The sequence below is a fragment of the Tinamus guttatus genome, unplaced genomic scaffold, assembly GCF_059628265.1.
Source record: "Tinamus guttatus ecotype Peru unplaced genomic scaffold, ASM5962826v1 Tinamus_guttatus_pri_ptg000240l, whole genome shotgun sequence".
NCBI classification, from domain to species: domain Eukaryota; kingdom Metazoa; phylum Chordata; class Aves; order Tinamiformes; family Tinamidae; genus Tinamus; species Tinamus guttatus.
The window spans coordinates 2,306,427-2,328,423 of record NW_028288774.1 but is presented as its reverse complement, the minus strand read 5'-3'; the positions used below and the strand labels follow the sequence as shown (position 1 = coordinate 2,328,423).

General features: G+C 42.5%; 1 protein-coding gene across 5 annotated transcripts in view; it reads right to left on the bottom strand.

Annotated features, from left to right (window-relative positions):
• The window catches only part of LRRC4C (leucine rich repeat containing 4C), a 204,695-nt gene that overhangs the window by 72,418 nt on the left and 110,280 nt on the right, over positions 1–21,997 (bottom strand). For 2 of the 5 annotated variants that reach the window (XM_088525718.1, XM_088525720.1), the window contains exon 1: positions 18,724–19,974. The exons of the other annotated variants lie outside the window; for them this stretch is intronic. The gene's annotated coding sequence lies outside the window, so the exon portion shown is untranslated. Of the gene's footprint in view, positions 1–18,723; positions 19,975–21,997 lie in introns of those variants that run through there. 5 annotated transcript variants of the gene reach the window in all.

The following is a 21,997-nucleotide window of genomic DNA, read 5'->3' as shown; positions in this document are numbered from 1 at the left end:
GGTGCTCCAAGGGCAGCCTACAGCCCTCTGTGGGGATTTGCAAACACGACCACAGCAAACTCTGCAGGAACGACAGACAAAGGAAGAACAGCCACGAGGAGCACACATTATGTAAGACTGAGCATTGGTATCTAAGAAGGAAGGTGCAGCACGGGAGCAAGGGGGGTTGTCAAACATCCATCCTGGGCACATTTCACAGCTCAGCCAGCCAAAGAGGAGGCTAACCTGATCCTGCACTGCCCACGGGGTCCCCCTCTGGGTGCACAGCTGCATTTGAGAACTTTCAAGAGTTATTCCCAAACAACAGTTCTTTCTTTCTAAGAAATTACAACAGCAGAAATATTTTCATGTATATTCCCAAATACTTTCTCTTAAATGCACAATAAAATAATTAAAAATATGCAAAAATGAAGTAAAAATGTAACAATATTTGGTAGCTTTGAGGAGGAGGATTTCAAAAAGAATAGACAAGAAATCCATTAGAAAAGAGGTAGAAAAAGTAAGGTTTTTTAATCTAAACATCAAACTTACAAAAACACACAGGGAAGGAAATTTTATATGCTTTAATATTTTACATAAGCATTAATCTACTTTACAGATGTAATCAACTAAATATTACATGTGACATAATGCAATATTATTCACATATAATTATTTTATAAGTTAAAAAATAACAATTCCCTACTTGAAAAGAACAGAAAGCCAAGATCTAAAACCATTTTCATTTGTTTAATAATCTTTCCCAAGGGCCTAAAAGGTACTGAACAAGTACAGCCTCTAATGACTCCGTAATCCAATTTTGCACTTGGCTTATTATAGTAACTTGTATTTCTCTCCAATCGCTCAACTCTGCCTGGCAGAGAGATCTAGTCCTGATCCAGTAAAGCGTCCTGAGTCCTGTGGGTCCCGTCCAGATCAGCCTACGTACTCCCTTTTAAGCAGGGAGGATAGAAGAAGTGGGCAGTAGAGAGAGTTTTAACACAACGTCCCCAGCTAAAAGCAAGCTGAGATGCAAGGAAGACAGTTAGGTGAACAGATTGCAATAAATTGTTTTCCTCGTGGATCGAGACAACGTCTGAGTTGGAACTGTAACCAAAATCACTATTCCCTTCGCGGGATTCTTCTTGGATGGTGCAGCTGTATTCCTTCCCTTACTGAAGGAGCTGAACAACTGTTCAGTCTAGCTTTTAATTTACTCCCATCTGTATTGCTAAGTCATGCACAACAAAATAATTTGAATTTTCAAGTTGGATTATTCATGTGAGTATGAGTTTTACGGTCATGCACTAAACTGTACTTTTTAGTACTTTTTTTTTATGCACTTTGATAAATATATTTCAGATACCATTATTTTTAAGTGTGGTTTCTTTTAGCTATTTGTTATCCTGTTTGTAATTAATTAAAAATAAGTTTCTAGCCAAACCACTGCGTACAATACTGACTATACATGTAATAAATAGCACTACTAAGTTTTGCAGCACTTCTACCATCCTACACAGAAGCAAGCATAATATTGTCTTTTTAAAAAAGGATACCATTTAATATTGCTGGTTCTGCAGGTTCTTGCATCTAGATAACTTCTAAACTCCTGCAGTCCATTTTTATCTGCATAACTACTACTACTAATAATAATTGTAAAAGCTATGAAAAAATTACAAGAAATGTGTATAACTCTTCCTGAGAATTAACACTGAATTAAATGCTTTTGGAGGAGAGAAGAAAGATGGGGAAAAGGTTCATTTACTCTATCATGCCTCTCTATTACTTTTTAGATAGGATCTGCTGCATTCATATGATAAGTAAGAACAACTACAGAACGACTTTTGATTTAAATTTCTTGGCCAGCTCTGGGACACTGCAGAAGCCCAGCTGGTTCTTGACCTTACGTTTGATATTAAATCCTTCTATATTTCACTCACTTCAAAGCAGAAAGATATTAGCTAAATTAGTTGCAGTGTACATTTCCTGTAATAAACTAAATAGAACTGAAATAGATTTTATCGCAGAATCGGATAAGAAATAAAGCAAGCAGACGATGCAAACACAGCGCATCCCACTCTAACACATTCTTATGCAGCTGGACTGGTCTTAGGATAGATGTGTTGCGTATGTATAGATTGGATCTGGCAATAAATGCAATTGCACAGTTAAGCTAAACTACATTTATCAGTTCTATTTAATAAGTGCGAGCATAGCCTGTACCACAAGACTGCAAAGTGATCATTCATCTTCCAGTCTATTCAGGCATACTGACATATAATCTAGCAACATAATCTTTGAAAAGGCAAGCGTAAAACCAAACTACACTAATTCTTTTTTATTTGAAAGACAGGTCTGATGAAATAGATGATTTATGCTACGTTAAGAGCCAAAATTTGAAGATGGCGCTGCATGAGCTGAAGACAGGGAGAACTGCAGCTGCTGAGATTTGTTGGAAAAGGCAGGCTGTGCACATATACATGTTCAGATATAGGTTTAGTTGCCTTTACTCAAAGAACTGAAGTCTGAGGGTTTCAGCTTATATCCCCTGCCACCACAGATAATGATGGTAGCTAATTCCCATGCCTTCTGGAATCCTGGAGATAAAGCAACTAGAAACACAAAATCTCTAAAATTGGTACTGGGAATTCCTGGTCCCAAGGCATTAATACGGCATCCTTTTTCTTTGCAGAAAACTGAACCCAGCCAGCCATTTTTTACTTTTAGTCACAGTGTATAACAACTGCCACATATTTACTTACAGCTCATTTACATTTATTCAAAAAAATGCAACTAACTAGCGAGAGTCCTTTAAACTTTTGGAGCAAGTTTTATTGCTAACAGGAAGTAGAGCACGCTGAAATTTTAAAAAGAAAGATCAATTTTACAGAATACCTAAATTTTATCACAGTTATTGCAAAACATTGCAGGTTAGGATGTTAAATGTATGCAAACATTCCTACTTTGACACCAACTCTTTGAGAGTTGAGATGTGTCCAATTTAATTTATCTTCCATCTGGTAACAGGAGCTTACTTGCATCTGCAGAAGACTTATCTGCTGATCATTTCAAAGTAAGAATGTAGCACTAATTAGGGCCAGCACTTTCCATTAGTTTATGTTGCTTTTGGGAGATACTTGTCCTGAAAAACGTTCTAGTTTTTCACCCAAATTTAGAAAACCTATTGTATGCTAGGGTGAGCCTGATTCCTGCCAGATAATGAACAAATAGGCAATAAAATTTCCTATTTAAATGATGATAATTTTAGTCATAATGATACCATTCAGCAGAATCACAGTTATGCAATACTGTGTTTTCAAAGGTTCTGGAGCTATGGTACAATATTAATTCTTGGCATTGCAGCATAATAATTTTCATTTATCGATTCAGAGAGTGAAGAGGAACCTGCCACAGTAAGACCCAAAGATGTCCTTTAGCTTTCTATCTTCAGCCCGCTCTTGAACTCTATTATAATCACACAGGGGGTAAATCAGATGAAAAATCACTGAACCTGCCAGGGGTTTTGGATGAAAACTGGGGGAAGGGAGCCCAGGGCTTAGGGGAGTGATGCCCAAAGCAGATCTGCTCTGGGGAATGCAAAGCAAAGCAAAATGGAAAAAAAATCACCATCTTGTTCTCTTAATCAACTGGAGTTTGCACAGACATCTCTTAACCTAACACCCACCACAAAAATAAGGAAAAATACAGTATGTTTGGCAGCTAGACTGTCAATAATTTTGTTTAAATTCCTAGACAGCCATGGCTCTGACTCACTCAATTTACTCGGTTTAATAAAATATGACCCTGTGGGAGTAGCCTGTTGCAAATGCACCATAACCATCTTTGGCTTACAATGTGAGAAATGAACTCTGAATGTCCGGACAATTTCTCCTTTATTTGGTTCATTAACTGCTGAGGAACTTCTATATAACTTATTTCCTAAGCACTCTGGCTATATAGAATTTAAGCAATGAAAAAGCTTCGATAAGGGCCTCCGAATGAATGTAACTTTATCCAGGACTTTTAAAACAGAATGAAGTAATGCAAAGAGGGAGGGAGTTGAGGGGAAAGAAGTAACAAACTGAATAATTATGAGATCAATAAACAATTAAGCAACTCGCCAAAGCTATTCAAAGGACCTTTCAAAGCAAAAAGACAAAGACTCTATGTTAAACACAATTCTTAAAAGATATTTAATGTGCCTGGGCAAAAGCAAGCAAGTTGGAGATATTGATCTAGATATCCTAATTGTGGTGCTACCTCCAGAGACAGGTTTCAAACAGAAAAGGAAAAAAAAAGAAAGAAAAAAAGGCAAGGATGGAAGTGGCAAATGCAATGGAGCTGCATTTGCAGAGCCCTGAACTCAGACCTACGTTTTTGCCCTGCTAGTCTTTTTACTCGATTTTATTCTACTGAATTTGTGGCTTTTAGGCAGTGATTCTACCACAGAAACAGTAACACAAGAGACTGCAACGAGAACCTTAACTTTGACCAAACATCTCCTCCCAAAAAACCTACTGAAAGATGGAGTTTTGACTCTCCCGAGTATTTCCCAAATCCCCACGGCAGCTGACGGGAACTGACTAAGCTGGGAAAGCCAGACCCCCGCGAGCCCCTTGGTGCCGCAGGAGGCTTCGCGAGGGGCAGGGGGACACCCCGAACGGTGAATTCTGCTCATTGCCTCCAGCCTGCAGCGACCGGCGCAGGGCAGCGCGGGCGCCTCCTGCCCGGCCCCGTCGCTGCGGCCTGCGAGGAGCGAGGGGGCGAGCGCCAGGCTGAGGGCACGGCGCAGCCGGGAAGACGCTCGTCCAACATCAGCAAATTTATCACCGGTTCAAAAACCGACGCAGAACGCTAGACACTGGCTTTGCAGCTTTCCATACACGCTCCTGAAGGGCGAGGTAAGCAAACGAGAAAGAGAAGCGAAGCAAGCGCTGCAGTGGCTGCATCCCTCTCACCCCAAGGTAACAGAAGCTGTCCCAGGTCCTGGCCCTTCCCTAAGCCAAAATTCCTTCTCATCACTTCAGACTTCACCACTCAGCAATTAACTGCCTGCAGCTTCGAGACCAAATTGCTCATAACCTGCCTCTAAAACAAATTAAAGGAATCAGGTCCCCGCGTTCCCTCCTCCGGCAGCGCCACAGGAGCCGCTCACACAGCCGCCGCGGGCAGCGCTTCACACAGCAGACGCGGAGCCCACGGCCGCGTCGAGCAGGGAAACTGCGGCAAACCAAGCTGGGGATCACGGCGGGGAGAACTGGTTACATTTCAAGCCTACAAACTGCTGCAGCCTTCACAAATACTCTTCAACTCCACAGCATCACCGAGCTTGAGCACCGCGCTTTCCGATCAGCCCTCCGTTTAAATGGAAAACGAATGAATAATAATTTCTGTGTAACATGGGTAGAAAGCCCGGATATCTTTCTCTCAAATACTCCTTATTCACTTAGAGCTAGAAAGTCAAAGCGATATTTGAATAAGCTCATGTTTGCAAGTATTTACTCTCACGAGCAAGAATTGACAGGCTTGCAGTGCTGCTTAACTTTCGGGAAGGGATTATTTTCTGTTTGTTTGTGCAACTCAATTTATGCCTGAGGCAAAAAAATGCGTCAGGAGAAAAAGATCACTAAGAGTCTGAATATAAAATAGTTAGCGGTATCACAAAACCGCTGGTAAGTTGGGAAAAAAAAAATCTTTCTTACGGATGAAATCATAAGGAAAAAGATTTTGACCTGCGCCTCTGGAAGTGTTTCACTACTGGATACTTAAGGATAAAAGATGTGCGTGTTCTTTTGTTTCTCCCTCTCACCCTGCCCTCAAATGCTATGTATTATGCATGGTACTACTGATTGCAATGAAAATTTCACTTATGAAATGCCTTTCACTCAAGGACCTTTCATGCAACCAACCGCCACCGTACACAGGAGCGCCCATTCGACTGCATGGAGGTGTTTCTTCTCATCTCGTTTTCTCCCGTAGGCGGGAGAAGCTGTGATACAAGATTTGATCTTTTGGCTGTTGCTTCCCTTCCGCAGAAGAGAGGGTTAATTGCTTCTTTTGAAAACCTTACACTTTTTTTTTTTTTTCTTCTGGAAAAGTTGCTTCTCTACCTACTTGCCAAGTAGTCAATGTTATAATTCTTCTGACAACTACATGACTAATGTGTGGAAATGTCTTACCCCCTCCTACACAGAGAGATTTATGAAAGTAGGTGCTTTGCTAAATATATCCCCCCAAAAGACTATTTCTCTGCTATTTTTCTATTATCTGTCTACCTGCGCATAGGTTTCTTTCCTATCTGTAGGCCCATCTGCATAGAAGAGCTGGCAAGAAGAGTACCACCTCTTATGAGTTTTTAACCCTTCACTAAACAGAGCTAGAGAAATGCTCAGGAACAGGTAACTATTTCAAAAAAATCAACAAAAGAATGACCTTTGAGTTCTTATGCTTTAATACTATGTCATTTTCCTCCAGAGCTACCAATCTCGTCCCCCTTTTGCTATCATTATAGTCTCAGCCCCTGTACTTTGCAATCTGAGTATTTTTAGCTCGTTGGGCAGGAAAAGGCAGCAAAGGCGCCTTTTGTTCACTCCCCCCTTTCAGGCCCAGCATCGCGGAGGCTACACAAAAGGATACACAATTCTGCAATACTAGTGACTCCTGAAGAAACAGAGCAGGGGACAAAAGGATGGCTTAAACACAAGGGAAGCCTTAAAGTATTCCACAATGATGGGTATGTTAAATATTTCATCGATTTCACTCGTGTATAAACTATTCTCATTCAACTTTAATGAAAAGAGCAATTAAAAATGGAGGGGAAAACAAGGCCCAAACCACCACAATATCCCAATTTCTGCCTGACATGGGAGAACCTGCAAACATAATGTCAAACACATGAAATGAAGTAGCATACAAAATACAGCATAGCTGAATTTAGATGTTACCCTGCACACAGCCTTCAAGTTCTCTTACGTAAGATGCTACAGCATGTCATCGTGTTACTGAATTCATATTATATATATATATATAATTTATGTATCTGAGATTCAAATAAATATTCTTGTTCTACTGTATCAAAACTTGCTTTCTTGAGACCCTATTACAAAAGGTCCTATGTACATACAGGAACCTGAATGATACCATGAAGGAAGCACATCTCCATTTTGCAGATAAAGGCCTTAAGTTTCCTATTAAGTCTATTTAAGAAATTACATATTTCCCTGTGTGACATAAGCATAAATTGCCATAGGTGCCAGGTTTTCAGTTAGTATCTACTTGTTAATAAACTCAGCTCATATGCTAACAAACCTTGAACGGTTACGGATCGTGGCTGGAGGTAACCACAGGGCAATCTCTGGCAGAAGCAGAACATTCGTTACTCAAAAGCAATCCAATTCTAACTGATAGAATGTTTTTATTTGCACATAAACTAATAATGTAATCAGGCAGAAGAGCTCTGTGGAACAGACAAACGGCGTTCAGTTTTGCAGAATAAAGAAAACCGAAGCTTGAGGTCTGCAGAACAGGAATATCAGAAGTCATATAGACAAATTAATATTAAAAGACAGAATTTCCTACATGCCACACTATTCCTTTGTGTACTAGAACAAACTGTCTGATTAAAAGAGTTTTTTTTTCCACATTTGCCTTTATTACAGAACATTTATGAGAGTAGCTTTGCAGATACCACATCTACCTTCCACAAATTCATTCTACTGGGGCAACATTTAGTGCATATCATCTTCCAAAACACTTCAGTGAAAGCTAATTGGATAAAATGCACTGGTTTTAGTTAAAACTTGAAATGTTTCCACATTCTTTAAAAAGCCCAGCATTTCCCACATCCCCTCCTGGACACTGGCAATCTGGAAAACAAACAAACAAACAAACAAAAAAAACCCTGTTATCTGCTGCCCATGGGGTCCCTGTCAGGATTAACTCTGGGGATCTTATAACGAGAACAGTAGTAAATTGGGACATTTAAATTCTTTTGTTTGCCATCACTTTGATTACTGACCTATACCATTTGATACTAGGAAATACATAGAATATTAACCTCTCCCATTTTATATACATGATTCTGTACAAGAACCATTGTAACACTTTTGCTTTAGCAGTTAGTTTGGTTTATAATTGAGTAAGAACACACACATGGAAAAATACCATCTAGGCTGTATCATATTTGCTTTCAACAACTTGTCTTCAAACCATTTATCAATTTACTTTGCACAGTTTGTTTCCGGATTAGCACTGTTTTCCACTGATTCAGTTACGATGATTCATTCTAATTCACAGATATTTAAAATAGCTAACACAACTTAGGAGGTTTGCAAAAGCTTCCTATATATTCTTGTGCAAAACCGCCCCAAATATGAAGTTCTGATCTAAAAAATCCCCAGTCACTCTTTTCAAGAGTGCTGATAAAGGGAATGCAATGTCACTGTAGAGTATTACTCCACAAGGAAAATCTAGCAGTAAAATTTGACTTCTAAAACTAGGGAAGTGAACCATGAGTGAAACAAGAAAAAAGAAACCATACAGATCCCAATCAATATATGCCAACTCGCTGTTTGAAAACTGAGATATGAATCTGTGGACTACCATAGTCTGGTCTGCAAGGTACCTCTAACCACTTCTCCAGCTTCCTAAAATCAGGAAAAACTCTAAGATCAGCAGGTTTTCAGCTAACCCTGCTGTGCTGAAAAGGGAGGGTGGTTAATTCCTCTGGGTGGAATTAACCACTGCCTTGTATATGGTCATTTGTACCTACAACAGGAGAGCAGGAAAGGCTCCACTTCCGATTTCGTAGCTCCCAGCATTGCTCAGTGATAAATGACAATACAAGCCACAAGGAAATTCAGGCTTAATAAATCTTAGCTTTCCTTTGGATACATTGACACAGTAAGACTGAATAGCACCTCATGAAGCACAATACCAGAAGAATATGTCCTATTATCTTATTCAGTGACTGCCTAAAGAACAGCAATGAGGAGACAATTAAATTTAGTATCAAAGAACACACTATTGCTTTACATTTTCATTGGCTGCAATTGATGTACACTGCATGGGTGGAGAATGACAAGTAGGGAAGGAAGGTCAAAGATGCAAAAGAAAGCATGGCTGCTGCAATCTGTCACTGCAAAATACCTCTCCTTGCACGTGGTGCTGCTGCAGCCTCACAGACTGTGTGCAAACCGGAAACATTAATTAGGTCAGGACCTCCCATCGGGTACAAAGCTGGCAATTGTTTCTAAAAAAATGAGAAGGAAATGGGGACTAGATACCTCAAGACACAGAACCTCTTGGCTGTTTATGGTTGATAGTGACTGAATATAGTCACCTACAAAGGAATGCCCTTTACTATTAGAGAAAATATATTTTCTGGCTTGGACTATGAGACATGCTGTAAAGCTCAAAACTACAATGACAGTGACCATGGATCTCACCTCTCCCTATGAAATGTATACCTTGTTTTAGATTTCCATGAGTAATTTCTCCACAGGGTTTAGAACACATCCTGTCTCAGAAATTAGAGGAGTAACTATCAAACACAGAGGGCAGCCCAGTCAGACCATGCCCAGTTACAACCTACACTACCTAATGCAAATGTGCACAAGTGTAGGTCAAGTTTATTTTGTTCTTTGCTCTTCTGTGTCTTCCCCTCTAACCCATGTACACACACTAGCAAAACAAGCAAACAAGGAAAAATCAAGTCCACAAATTAAGTTATTTTATGACAGAAAAATATATTTTCTGACTAAAATGTTTAACGGCTATTGACATGTGTCAATGTGTCATGTGCTCAAGAAAAATATTGAATATAGCATGGCTTAGCTGCTTATTAGGGACGCAGAAGTATGGAGAAAAGTATACAAACTTTGCAACCTCTGCATATAGTTTCTCTCAGACTTGAAAGTGATGAATTTCTGTATGAAAGGGAGCTGGCACCAAAACCAACCATCTCAAAAGCCAATTCACATGGAGAAATACTCACTAGGAAGAGGCTCTGAGCCCATACCTTTGACTTTCTTGGATTTAGCTGTCTAAGTCCTGAGCTCAAACAAGAGGACTCTTTCAGGATACAGGCACACGATTTTTTTCTCATGCACTAATCACATGAGTTCTCAGGTTTCCTACTCCATAAAACGCAGTTCGAGCACTTGAAATTTATCACTGCGTTATTTTCTTCTTTTTCAGACACAAAGGTATTTTGTCTTTCCTCTTCTTCCTTTTCAACATATTTTTAAAACAGGGGCGAACTAAAATGTACACTGAATTCTAGCTTCCATGCTGATGTTAAAGACCACTACTTTATTTCTCTTATTTATTCACTGGCATGACAACGTCTTTTTTAGCACAATATTACTGTGGGAGCTCCCTGCTTTGCTGTTTTGATCTCAGAGCCTTTTCAGGCTCTCTTTTACAGAGGAACGTCTCTCATTCTGAAAGTATAACCCGTATTTGTGATTCTTAAATGCACCATTTTGCACCCAGTATCACTCTGCATATCTGCCTTATTTATCATGCTGCCACTGCTTGCTGTTGCAGGAAAAAAAATGCTCAATTCACATACTTTAAATCAAATCAGGACCAAAGTGATGTATTGATTTATCAACAATATGTAATTAATCAATCAGCAATCACTGAGCTACACATGCTATACATACTATAGAGCATCAGGATCCGCAGTAGAAGAGATAAACCACAATACCAGACACTTATAAAATGAAAATGATCATCTAAAAACGTGTAAAAACCCCTTTGGCTCAAACATTTTCTTGTACTACTTCTCTTTGGCATGATCATTTGGAGCTTGTCCTCTCAGTTTTGGGCACGTCACTCACACACATGCAGTTCGCACTCACCTGCCCATGCTAGCAGCTGCTGTGATGCCTACTGTTCAGCCAAGGTGGACCTTGCACTTATGTTACGTGCAATTTTCTCTTGGCGGTCATTTATGTACCACTATATCATTGATACACAAGTATTGGAAGAAAACAATTATTGTACTTGGTATCTGCACAATTCCACTGGAAAAATCCCATGCCAAGATATTTCCACATAATAATTATTTTTATAAATAGCTGGCAGGTTCTTCCAAGCTATTAAGAACCCTACGCGGTTCAGAGTTCAAGTGTACAGTTTTCCATGGCAACCTTCATCTACCAACCTTGCAATGTCATTAGCCAAATCACCTGCTTAATAAAAAAATACTTTCCATGGGGCCATACTGATTGCCATTAATCATTTTCTTTGCTTTAATTCTCTATCAGCTGGAGCATGATTATTTTGCCTAAAACTTATATCAGACTGATTGGTCAGTGACTCACAAGGTCACTGCACTTGCATTGTTTGAATATTTTCCAGGGATATCTTTTTTTCTAAGAGTACTACAAATTATAACAGGATTATTGATTTTAAAATGTTTATCCCTAGAAGGTGTTGCCCAATATCCTTTCTTCCTTTATCTTTTCATGGCAAGTATCCTTATTCCTGATTTTTCCAGCTAAAGCAGTACTTACTGAATACTACTATCATTTCCACATCACTGCTGCTAAAAGCTATATGTGGGATATCTGCAACAACAAGAGACCCTCATTTACAGCATATTCTAACTTCCATCTCCTTATTCCATCACTCCTTTCCTATAAGGAATTCTTTTAGATGTCTTTGGGAAATTTCCTTCTCTTATCAGTTATATTCACTATACACTCTATGATTTATCTTAGAAATCATCTGTCGTCTTTTTTTTTTCTTTCCTACTGTATCTTAATTTCTTTCAATCTTGGTTTATTTTTTTTTTTTTTTACTCCATATTCCCTCGCATCAAAGACAGCCTTATAGTCAAAAAGGAACTCTTTTTATGATTTGGGTTTTTCTCTGGCAAAATCATATATTCTCCTTAGACACCTTCCAGCTTTTCTTCACACTCTTCCATCTATATTTTCCTCCAATCAATTTTTCCCATAATTTTCCTCAGCTTTAGAAGATAGGTCCTTTCAAAGCAGCATTACTGGCTGCATTTTATCTTCCATTTGCTATAGGGAACCATCAACTTAATCTTTCCTTGCCACAATAAAACCTGATAGAAATGATACTTGGTAACTGATGCAATACCTTGTGATAGAAGATTATTATCTATAGTTCCCTGCAACTCTTAACGATATTTTATTACCACTGCATGAGATTTTCATATATATTCCAAAACTGAAATCTCCCATGAAAGGAATTATTTTTCCACACATTTCAGCAAGGTACTTAAGGAGTAACTCATCCCAAGCTATGGCTTGATTCAGTAGTCTGTATCAGATATCTCCAGTTCGTCGCTTAATGTATGTCCAGGCCTGGCCTATTCAGAGAAATGTGCATTACAGAAAGAGAAATACCAACATGAACATTCGCTGAAGGTGAGGTTTTTGACCTCTTTCCAGTCCAAAAGAGAAATCCATTATGATTTTAATTTCCTGCACCATATACAGTCAAAATTCACATGAGCGTTAAATGCTATAAAAATCATATTGAAGTAGGAGACTGCGCACCCCATCTGAGCGACCTGAAAGGCTAATGGGGTCACCATCCTCTCTCTTTAGTAGCTGGGCCATCAGCAAGCCCTAGAGAAATGAACCTCAGTTCTTTAAATGATGTAACAACTATAAAAGTTTGCCTCTGGAAAAATAATATATAGCCACTTGTGGAAGACCTTGCCTCTCAAAGAAGGCCTCACAAACAGTGTACCAGCAAAGAAACTTCTTGTAAAACCAAACAGCTAAGTAAAAAACCCGTAGCACAGCATGTATGCCCTTTGGCAATGAAGCTCATGGAATCTAATATATTATTGTGCACTTCATTTGAAATTTGCATGCATTGAAGGAGGAAAGGCTGTGCTCCCTTCGCTTAACCCTTCTCTGCCTGCAGATCCTCTTCTGTAGCCCTTAAAAGACGAGCTCCAAAACTTTTTGTTAAAGTAATTATATCTTAATACTCAGATACTTATGTGAGCAGGCAATGCACAGAATTACACCAGCACAAAACTCTTAGGCATGACTGAGCACTGAGCTGAAAAATATGACATTTCATAAAATACCATGTTTGTGTATAGCAACAATAAGGACCAAATTATTTTAATAACCCATTGGTTATTACATTATACTTTGATGAAGAAGACTCATTGCTACCTGGAATGTCATTAAGGACTGTAAAGGAAATGTGGAACATTTAGAAATTTAGAGAGACAGAAATGTGGACCTTGTGGCATCCTGATTCAAAATGACATTCAGAGCTCCTTTTTTTCCTGTCTATAAACACAAGTATTTTTCCTTGTATTGACTTCTGGAACTGAAACGAGTTTTGTGCCTCTTTCAGGAGAAGAAACAAAAACTAAAACCACAGAGCAGGAACAATCCATAACTGAAGTCATCAACACAGCTCTGCCTGCAATTAGTTGAAGCAGAACTGGCTTTCATCATTACACAGTGATAGAGGAGAAAGGGAAGAAAGAAGAAATAGGATTATTGGATTGTATGGAAAAGTTATAAAATAACAGACTGATGCTTATTTATTATTGTGTGCAATAGAACAGAAAAATGGGCATTAGTGAATAAAAACTAAAGAATTCTTTCAATTCATACTCTTCAAGACAGAGGACCATCATCCCTGCATCCTCTCATCACGAAACTTTCATGTCTTGCTCCCTATTTCAAATTCCATCACTGTCATCTGATGGGTTTCTCAGCACTGACTCTCAGCATTAGGTCTGACCCGTAAAGCAATCCTCCCTACATGTATGGTGATGAAGAAGCACCAGCTACTGGGTTTCAGGAAGCCAGTTCACGTTACTTAGTCCATACAAATACAAGAAGAAACCACATCCATGTTTCTGTGGATCATTTTGACGCACAGCTCAGCATGGATCCCACAGCTGCAAAATAACTGAAAGAAGATTTTTCATCCATAAAGGGCATTTTTAAATTACCACTGAGTTTGCAGACAAAAACTCGATCATTTTATTCAATTTGCTCTGATGTTCCTGAACAAGGTTTACTCAGTTGCACGTGCAGGCATCATTGCTGGAACTTTATGTCTTGGGGCTAGTTTGTTTCCTTTATAATTCTGAATTTCCTGCTACAATGCACCTGCTCAGTCCCAACGTAACAAGCAAATTCTATGGGAGACGTTATCCAGGGAGCCAAAGCCACCTCTCTCCCTCTCAGAAGCACCAATGGCAAATCTCGTTCCTGCTTTGCAAGAACAGAATTTCAAGAGCTCTTATGGTGGGGTGAGTACTTAAGTTTAGAAAAGCTTTGGTATATACCTGAAATGCATTTCAATATGCCCAAGGAATAAATTCAGCCCTGGCAAGTTTATTGTTGTTTCTAATTGTCAGCGACTGCTACACTCCACTTGCCTGCAGCTATCCAATTAACATATCACCACTACACCAAATATTGTAATATGCTCAATGTCCTAACAACAATAGCCTCACACTCCACTTCCATCCAACAATTTTCTCCTAATTGGGTTTCCGACATATTAGCAAATGACAGGGAAGAAAAGACAAACAGACACAGGCGGACAGACAGCGCAGCCGCCGAGCTGCCTGGCTCAGCGCTGTGCGAAGTTGTGTGGCGAGGCCGAGAGAGAAGAAAAGCTCAACTCAAGGAGTGGAAAACACGTAACTTGTGCCCTGCGAAATTGCTATGGCAACATTTAAACAAAGAGCAGAAACCCTGCAGGATTCTGCTCGCGCTTCCTTGGATACCAAATGTAAATCCTCGGTGGTTTTTATTGTGTGCGTGCACAAGCGTCTGATTTTCACCTTTCCCTCTAACAGATAGCAACATACCCAGGCCCCCTACCAGGAGCTCTCTGTTAATTCATTTCCAGGTATCGCAGCCTGCGTGTTTGAGACTGAACACAGCGCTAGTGTCCTCATCTCTCCCTTTCCCCAGGGGAATAAATTACACAGTGATAGTAAATAACAGGGACCCTTCTTTTCTGTATAATGTCCTTAAATAAACCTCCCTAAAATGCCACAAGTTGGGCCCCAGTGTCTCCTGCTGTAAGCAGTCAAGGGGAGCTGAGGCAGGACCCTTCCCGATGGCAGCTCTCCAGCCTTGCCCAAGCTGCCAGAATTAGAGGAGGCTTCAAAGCAGGATTCCAGATCACCATGGCTCCGGCCACCACTAACTCCTCCTCATCTTGCTTGTTCTGAGGGCATGACCCTTCACAGTTGACGGAGACGTGGTCTTCATTATGCTTTTCATGGACCTGCTGGCAAGGGCATGGCTGGGGATGCAGAACGAGGCGCTCTCCTAGTCGCAGCCCAAAGTCCAACCACCTCTTCCCCTCGCTGGCAGCCAGGAGCGAAGGGTCATCCCCAGGCAAAGCGGAGGCTGCAGAGAGGAGCGAGGCGGCAGCTTCGGCCCACGGCGCCTTCCCTCAGCAGAGCAGCCAAGACCGCCTCGCTCGGGCCTCCCTCGTGCTCTGCACCAGCACCAGGCTGGCCCAGCACTTGCTGTTAATCTGTCCTGAGCCTCGCGGAAAATATCCCTGCCTCGTATTGCAACAGCAAGCATTTTCATGTGAATCGGACACAGCGTTTTAGGGCACAGGTAAGATATTTTGAAGCCCAGATGATGGAAGCCATGACAGTATCTTGGGAAACCCTGTCTCTAATCTCACACGGTTGCTTCTATCCATTCACATCCCAGATATCTGCTGTTGGTTCTCACTCACTTCAGAAAAAGATTATCACTTGCTATTGCTACCAGGGTGGGAGACACCATGACAGAGAATTTGCTCCTCCAGTAACCTGAACCTGTTCCTGTTTCAGATCAGTGCAAATCATTCCTGATGTATGAAGAGACGTGCATTAGCTACCCCCTTGCAACACTGAACAATGGCTTGCCAATAAAACTCGAAGTTTGACATAAATAACAACTACAGCAAATGGAGCAGGACTCTTCAAACACAGAGCCCTCCTATACCAGCACTCGGCACCTAGGTACATGCAGAAGGGGCCAGTGTGCAGCGCCAAATTCCTAGCAGCCCGAGGTCATTCCTGAATGGATTACCTGCGTTTTGGAAGAGGAGACAGCCCACAGGATCAGCATATGCTGCTCAGTGACACACCTGTGCTCAGGCACAGGCAAAGACAGCTGCCTCTTGCCTCCGCTCAAGATTTGTTGTTCCTCATTTGGGTATGTGTTTGGATTGCTAGGTTTGCCATTTTTTAAAGAGCAGCTCTTGGAGCTCTCGATAAGCCCCAGCACAAGCTCCGGGACACTCAGCCCTAACGCGAGACTGAACGGGTTAAACCCCGAGCTGCTGCCCGTGTCTTGGGCTACCGTGTTAAGTGAATGATTCACCGAGGTGCGAAACCGTCGCCTCTTCGGAAGCAGACATACATCCCTGTATGTTTAATGATGACAAGATTCGCCTATTTCAGGCCAAACTGGTGGCTAAATTTTCCCAGCGTTCCTTATCACATGAAGAAATTCCTCCTGCTAGTTATTGCACAAAATGAACGAGGCACCTATGGCAGCTTTCTGTTGTCAAAAAGTAGACTTGCTCTATCAGATTTGCTGTTTATGTGCTCACTTGACAGCAATCCAGGGAAAAGCTCAGAGATGCCTTTTCCTTAGCCAGCTTCTTTTTCCTTCAGTAATTACTGAGCAGCAGCTTAACATAAATTTAGCTGCTCTCTTACTGCAACTGCTGATTTAAGTGTAGCCCACAATAGGGCACAGGCTTATAATAATACATGAAGGAATGGAGAGCAGAATTTTGTGCTTATTTTCAGATGCTGGTAAACTTATTAACCACTTAGTGTCCCACCAGGAAACATGTGCCCAGAGAAATAAACGAGGCAAAAGCATTTTGTACTAAATCCATTTAGCTACAGAGAAGGATGAGAGTGACTGGAGCTGGAAGGAACAATTCTTGTTGTACCTGATTCCTTCTTTATCTGAACACAACAGCACAAAATGTCTGATTTGTTTGCATGGCAAAACAAAAACTTCCAGGGATTTCCTTAGGAACAGAATCAGACCCTAAAGCCTAATCCTTTATGAGTAGCCAGTGCTTAAGAGGCATGACCTCCAAACAGAAGCACTTGGGATACATCTGAAAGGCAGAAGGTCTCATTTCCTTTGCAGAAAGAAATACAAGCAGCTTACATGAAATAACAGCAGTGATGTGAGAGAAGTCAGAAATGGGAAGGGGAAAAAAAAAAAAAAAAAGGTTGATATTTATTTATTTATCCAGGGAAGGAGGGAAGGTAGAAGTCTGGTTGTGTTGCTTCATGCAGGAAGCTTGAGAAGAGGAAAACACTGCCAGAAAAAAAAAAAAAAAGTTAAAAATTAAGATCTACCAACACCTTTACCCATCCTTGCTTCTTTCCCCTCCTCCAGCATATTACAGCTAGAGAAAAGTAAAATGAGTGGCAAAACTAGTTCTGCATCCTACCTGCCAAAAAATATCCCTATCTGTCCAATGGTTCATTTAATTATGTGTTTCTTTCCCTCCTTCTCCTCCTAATTTGGCCTAATTAAGACTTTCAGTTAGAACCTATGTGCAAAGGCCAAGGTTGAGGAGGACAGAGGTGAAAGAAGACAAAAAGGAAAAAAAAAAAAGGGGGGGAGGAGGGGAAGAATATCCCAATGTACAAGGTAAGCAATCATGCCAGGAGAAGGGACGGCAGTGGCCCTCCCCACAGGCACACAGGGACCTCTATTTTAAACACCATCTTATTCCACACCTCCACATCACATTTCCTCAGCAAGAGAGAGAGAGATTTGCTGATTTGTTACTTACACATCTTGCTAATCCATGAACCCCACAAGCTATTCCTTAATTTTTTATTATTTTTTTAATCAATGCACTAACAAAACCCTCCTAACACCACAGTATCCATACCGCTTGTCAGTCACAGTAAATCTCCTTTTCCAACTGCCATGGAAATCCTAGGGGAGCCCAGATTCACCACAAAACCACAAAGAATTTCCGAGGAGATCTGGAGGGCATGGGTGCCTTGTACAGCAGTTTTCAAAACTCCCCTTCAACAGCAGAAGGTCCTTTCTCTGCCTGCTACTATTTGCGCGTTGCAATGGAGTGTAACACACACCATTTCTCACAGTGCCGCTGCCTCAAAATTCACTGCCACCTCTTGTCCTAACCACCCCCCCGCCACCGAAAGCCATCCCCCACCTCCCTGCCTGATTATAAAATTTTCCTGTTAATACACCATATTGATCTGCAATGTCAGGCCGGATGCCAGGCTTTAAATTGGAGCCCTTCTATTTCACACGCTTGGAAAATAAATAATGAAACCTCTTCCATGCATCCAATTCTACGCAAGTTGCAGCAGTTTGCACAGACTGGGCAAGCAGGCAGCGCAGCACCACTCACTGCAGCAGCTTTTGCAAAAATCCCTCTTTGCCAGTGAACATTTACAGATGCCACAGAGCAGACAGGCAGGCATCTGTAACATCCTACCAGGTTGGACTTTTACTGACATCAACATTTCAGCGACTGTGAGATTCTGATTCTGTCCTCATTCCTTCCTGACCTCCCCCCTGGCCATCAGCAAAATGCAGCTCTTAAAATTCATCAGATTTCTCTTTTTTTAAAGGCAAGGGACAAGTGGGGGAATCAAACCAAGCAACAAGGGAGAAAAGAGAAAGGGGAGAGGCAATGGGACATATTTTCCTTTCCAAGCAATAATAAAATGGAAAGGGTACTTACTGTATCCTCAAAGAGTATCCAGCTGGAAATTCGAGTGGTTATGAAAAGCCAGGGTGGGGGAGGGGGCAGGAAAACTATTTCATTTCAGCAACAGAACCAAAATTAAAAATAAGAAAGGAAAATAAAAATAATATATCCAACTGCAATTTCCGATCACTTTGCGTCCATACAGGTGCCAATCCAACCCAACACTGCTGAATTCTCCCCCTCCGGCAATTTTTCTTTCTTCTTCTCTGTCTTTTTTTCTCTGTTGCTTTCAACTTTTCTCCTTAAAATTGCTGTAGCGGTAGCACTGACGTTTGCCTTTGCTGGAGAAGAAGGGTTTAAAATAAGAGGAAAAAAGAAAACCCTTGCAGAGGATGAATGGTCCTTCTTTCCAAAACTTTTTCATTCCACTATGGATCCTTCGCCTAGTTGCCTTTTTCTGAGGTTTTCTGCCTCTCTGTCTCCTCTGCTCTCCATGGCTCACTATGTAGTTTTTCTCTGGAGCACAGAAAGGGCTGTATTTCTTTTTAAGGAGCCTTCCATCTGTATTCTCTTAAAGTGATTTTGTTGTGACTGTTAAGATCCAGGTCTCGCCAGGCAATTTTCTTCTTCCCCCTTCTTTGCTGCACTATCAATTATCCAATCCGTGCGTCTCCACACTGGAGCGAGGGTTCCCATTCTTCCCCTCGCCCCCCACGCTCCTTCAGCAGAGAACTTCCTTTCGCATCTAGGGTCGTGCCTGTGCGTACCAGAACGATCAACTTTTAGTGTCTCTCCCCCCTCCGCAAAGATCTGATTAGATTTCCAATCACAACCCAGTGCGCAATTGGATTTTTGATTTCAGCAAGAAGCCGGCAATCCACAGCATCAGCACCCTCTCCTCGCTCCAAACTCTGCGTTAGATCCCTTCGCCTTCCCTCCGACTCCTCTGCATTTTCATAATCTCACATTAAATGGAGTGAGGAGGGAGGGAGGGAAGGAGGGGAGAAAAATTCAAGGTTCCCACCAGCTGTCAAGAATAAATCCATCCCCTCGTTATTTTTTAAACACTTGGGACGTGTGTTTTCAACGCCCACTCTCCCCTTTGCCCACCCCCCACACACACTTCTCAAGATCTCTCTGATGTTAAAACTCCCCGATGGGGCGCGGAGGGGCCCTGGGGAGGCCAGATCTGTCCTCTCAGCTGCGAATTTCACCAGCGCCGGCTCCCTTGGCTCTCCGTCTCAGGTTCCTCTCCATCTTTTGTCCAGCAGCTATAGAGATCCAGCAGCACCGAGACGCGTAAACTTCTGTCTCCTCTTCGGGCAGAGCGGGGGGAAGGATGAGAGCTCCCCGGTCTGCGCCCCCTCTCCCGCCGCTCGCTATTTGGGCAGCGGCCCGGCGCTGCCCTCCCGGCGCAGATCCACAAGTTGGCTCCCGCCGCTGCCCGGCGCCGAGTTGGGCTGCCCTCCTCCTCCGCGCGCCGCCGCTCGGGGCTGCCGCGCTGCCTGCCCGCCGCGCGGGCGCCGCATCCCCGGCGCGCGGCGCTCAGCGCTCGCCCCCGCGCCGCGGGGCGCAGCCCGGGGCACGCGCGGGCCGGCCCCGACCCGCCATGGGAGCGATGCGGCTCCAGCGGGGGCAGCGCGCTGCCCTGCGCTCCGCGCGGCTCCCGGGGCCTCTCCCGGCTCCCGCTTCCCTCCGTCCTCGCTTCCCGGCTCGCGAGCAGGGAAATGCAATTACCCAATTAGCTCCCTCCTGCCGCCCGCGATTGGCCGAGCGGCGCCTCCGCGGCGGCGGCGGCAGCGCCTCGGCTGCGGCGTGGCGCGCCTGCCCCCTGCCGGCCGGCGCGGGGGGCGCCAGGAGCCGCCGCCTGCGGAGCCGCCCCCAGCCGCAGCGCGGGGCGGCCTGAGGGGAGCGCGCGCCGCCTCCGCGGCACCTGCCCGGCCGGGGGGAAAAAGTACCAGTGATAGTGACAATAACAATGAAATAGCAGCACGGGGGACGTGAACGGAGAGCTTTCCCGATCCCGTTCCCAATTACTGAAGGCAAATCTTCTTTAGAACAGCTATTCACATAAAAGTTACCTGAAGCTCCACTCTGGTGGATGTTCCAGACCAAGAGCCCTGCGAAGCATCTCGAGCTCTCAGGGGTTAGGGTGGCCGTTTCGGGGAGCTGTGAAGTGACAGGCGCACAGCAATGTAGTGTCCAGCCTCACGTGTGGTAGCCACAGCTTGATTAGGAAGCCCTCAGACCACGAGTTTTCAGTTGGGAGTGAAAACAGATTACGGATGCTGTGAAACACAGGGATCTTCTCGGGCCTCTGAGCTCAGTCCAGTTGCTTGAGGTCTTCTTACCCATGAGAGCGACATGTTTCTTAGCTGCTTACCTAAACATATGCCAGATGTACTTCCTTAGACGTACGCTAGTTAAAATGCCCAGAATATCAGCTCCGTGCTTTGCATTTTCACGGACCTAAATTCAATGGAACTGTTACAGAAAACTTTGCATGCATCAAGTTAGATATGCTACCTACTGCAGGATCAAGGGAAACAGAATATGGTTGATGTATGCCGGCATTTGTCTCTCCCAAAATCAGAAAGCAATTATTTATAGAACTAACTCCTCCACACAACCCCAAAAAAGAATTAGTCAGGCACTTTCATGATAATTATAGCACTCTTCATATATTAAACAGTAACTTTGAGTTGCTCTCTGCATGCAACATGATAGTTTGTGCTTTGCTCTCTCCCCTCTAGAATAGCCAAAACGTTTGCCATCCTCAGCCCTCATCTTTGGTGTGAAATTGATACACTTGAAAATGAAATCTCAAGTTATATGTCATAACATAAGTGTTTTCTAAAATTATAAAATATATCAGCTAGATGAATTCAGTCAAATAACAGCTACTGAATCATGAACATTGACTTTCAGATTTATCCTACTGACTCAGCAGGCTTTCTGGCGAGAGGGGTTCTAGCACATAAAGTTACAGACGTGGAAGAGGGTCCTTCATTCAGGTTATATCCACCAGCATCTGATCTTACTCTTCCTCAACACAACACAGCAAGCACAAGCTACCTAGAACGGGTGAAAGGCCCAAAGTGCAGCCCAATGTCACCCAAAGAACCCAAATGTCACAGTCTTTCTAGAATGCTATAAAAGACTTTGGGGATTGGCTGTAGGTACGATATGGGATGAAGTTGCTGACAAGTAACATTTTTTTTTTTCTCAGTTGGTGAGCTTATTTTGTTCCTGCCTGATTCATTGATGCGCCACTGGTGTATTTTGAGCCTATAAACTTTCTGAGTCT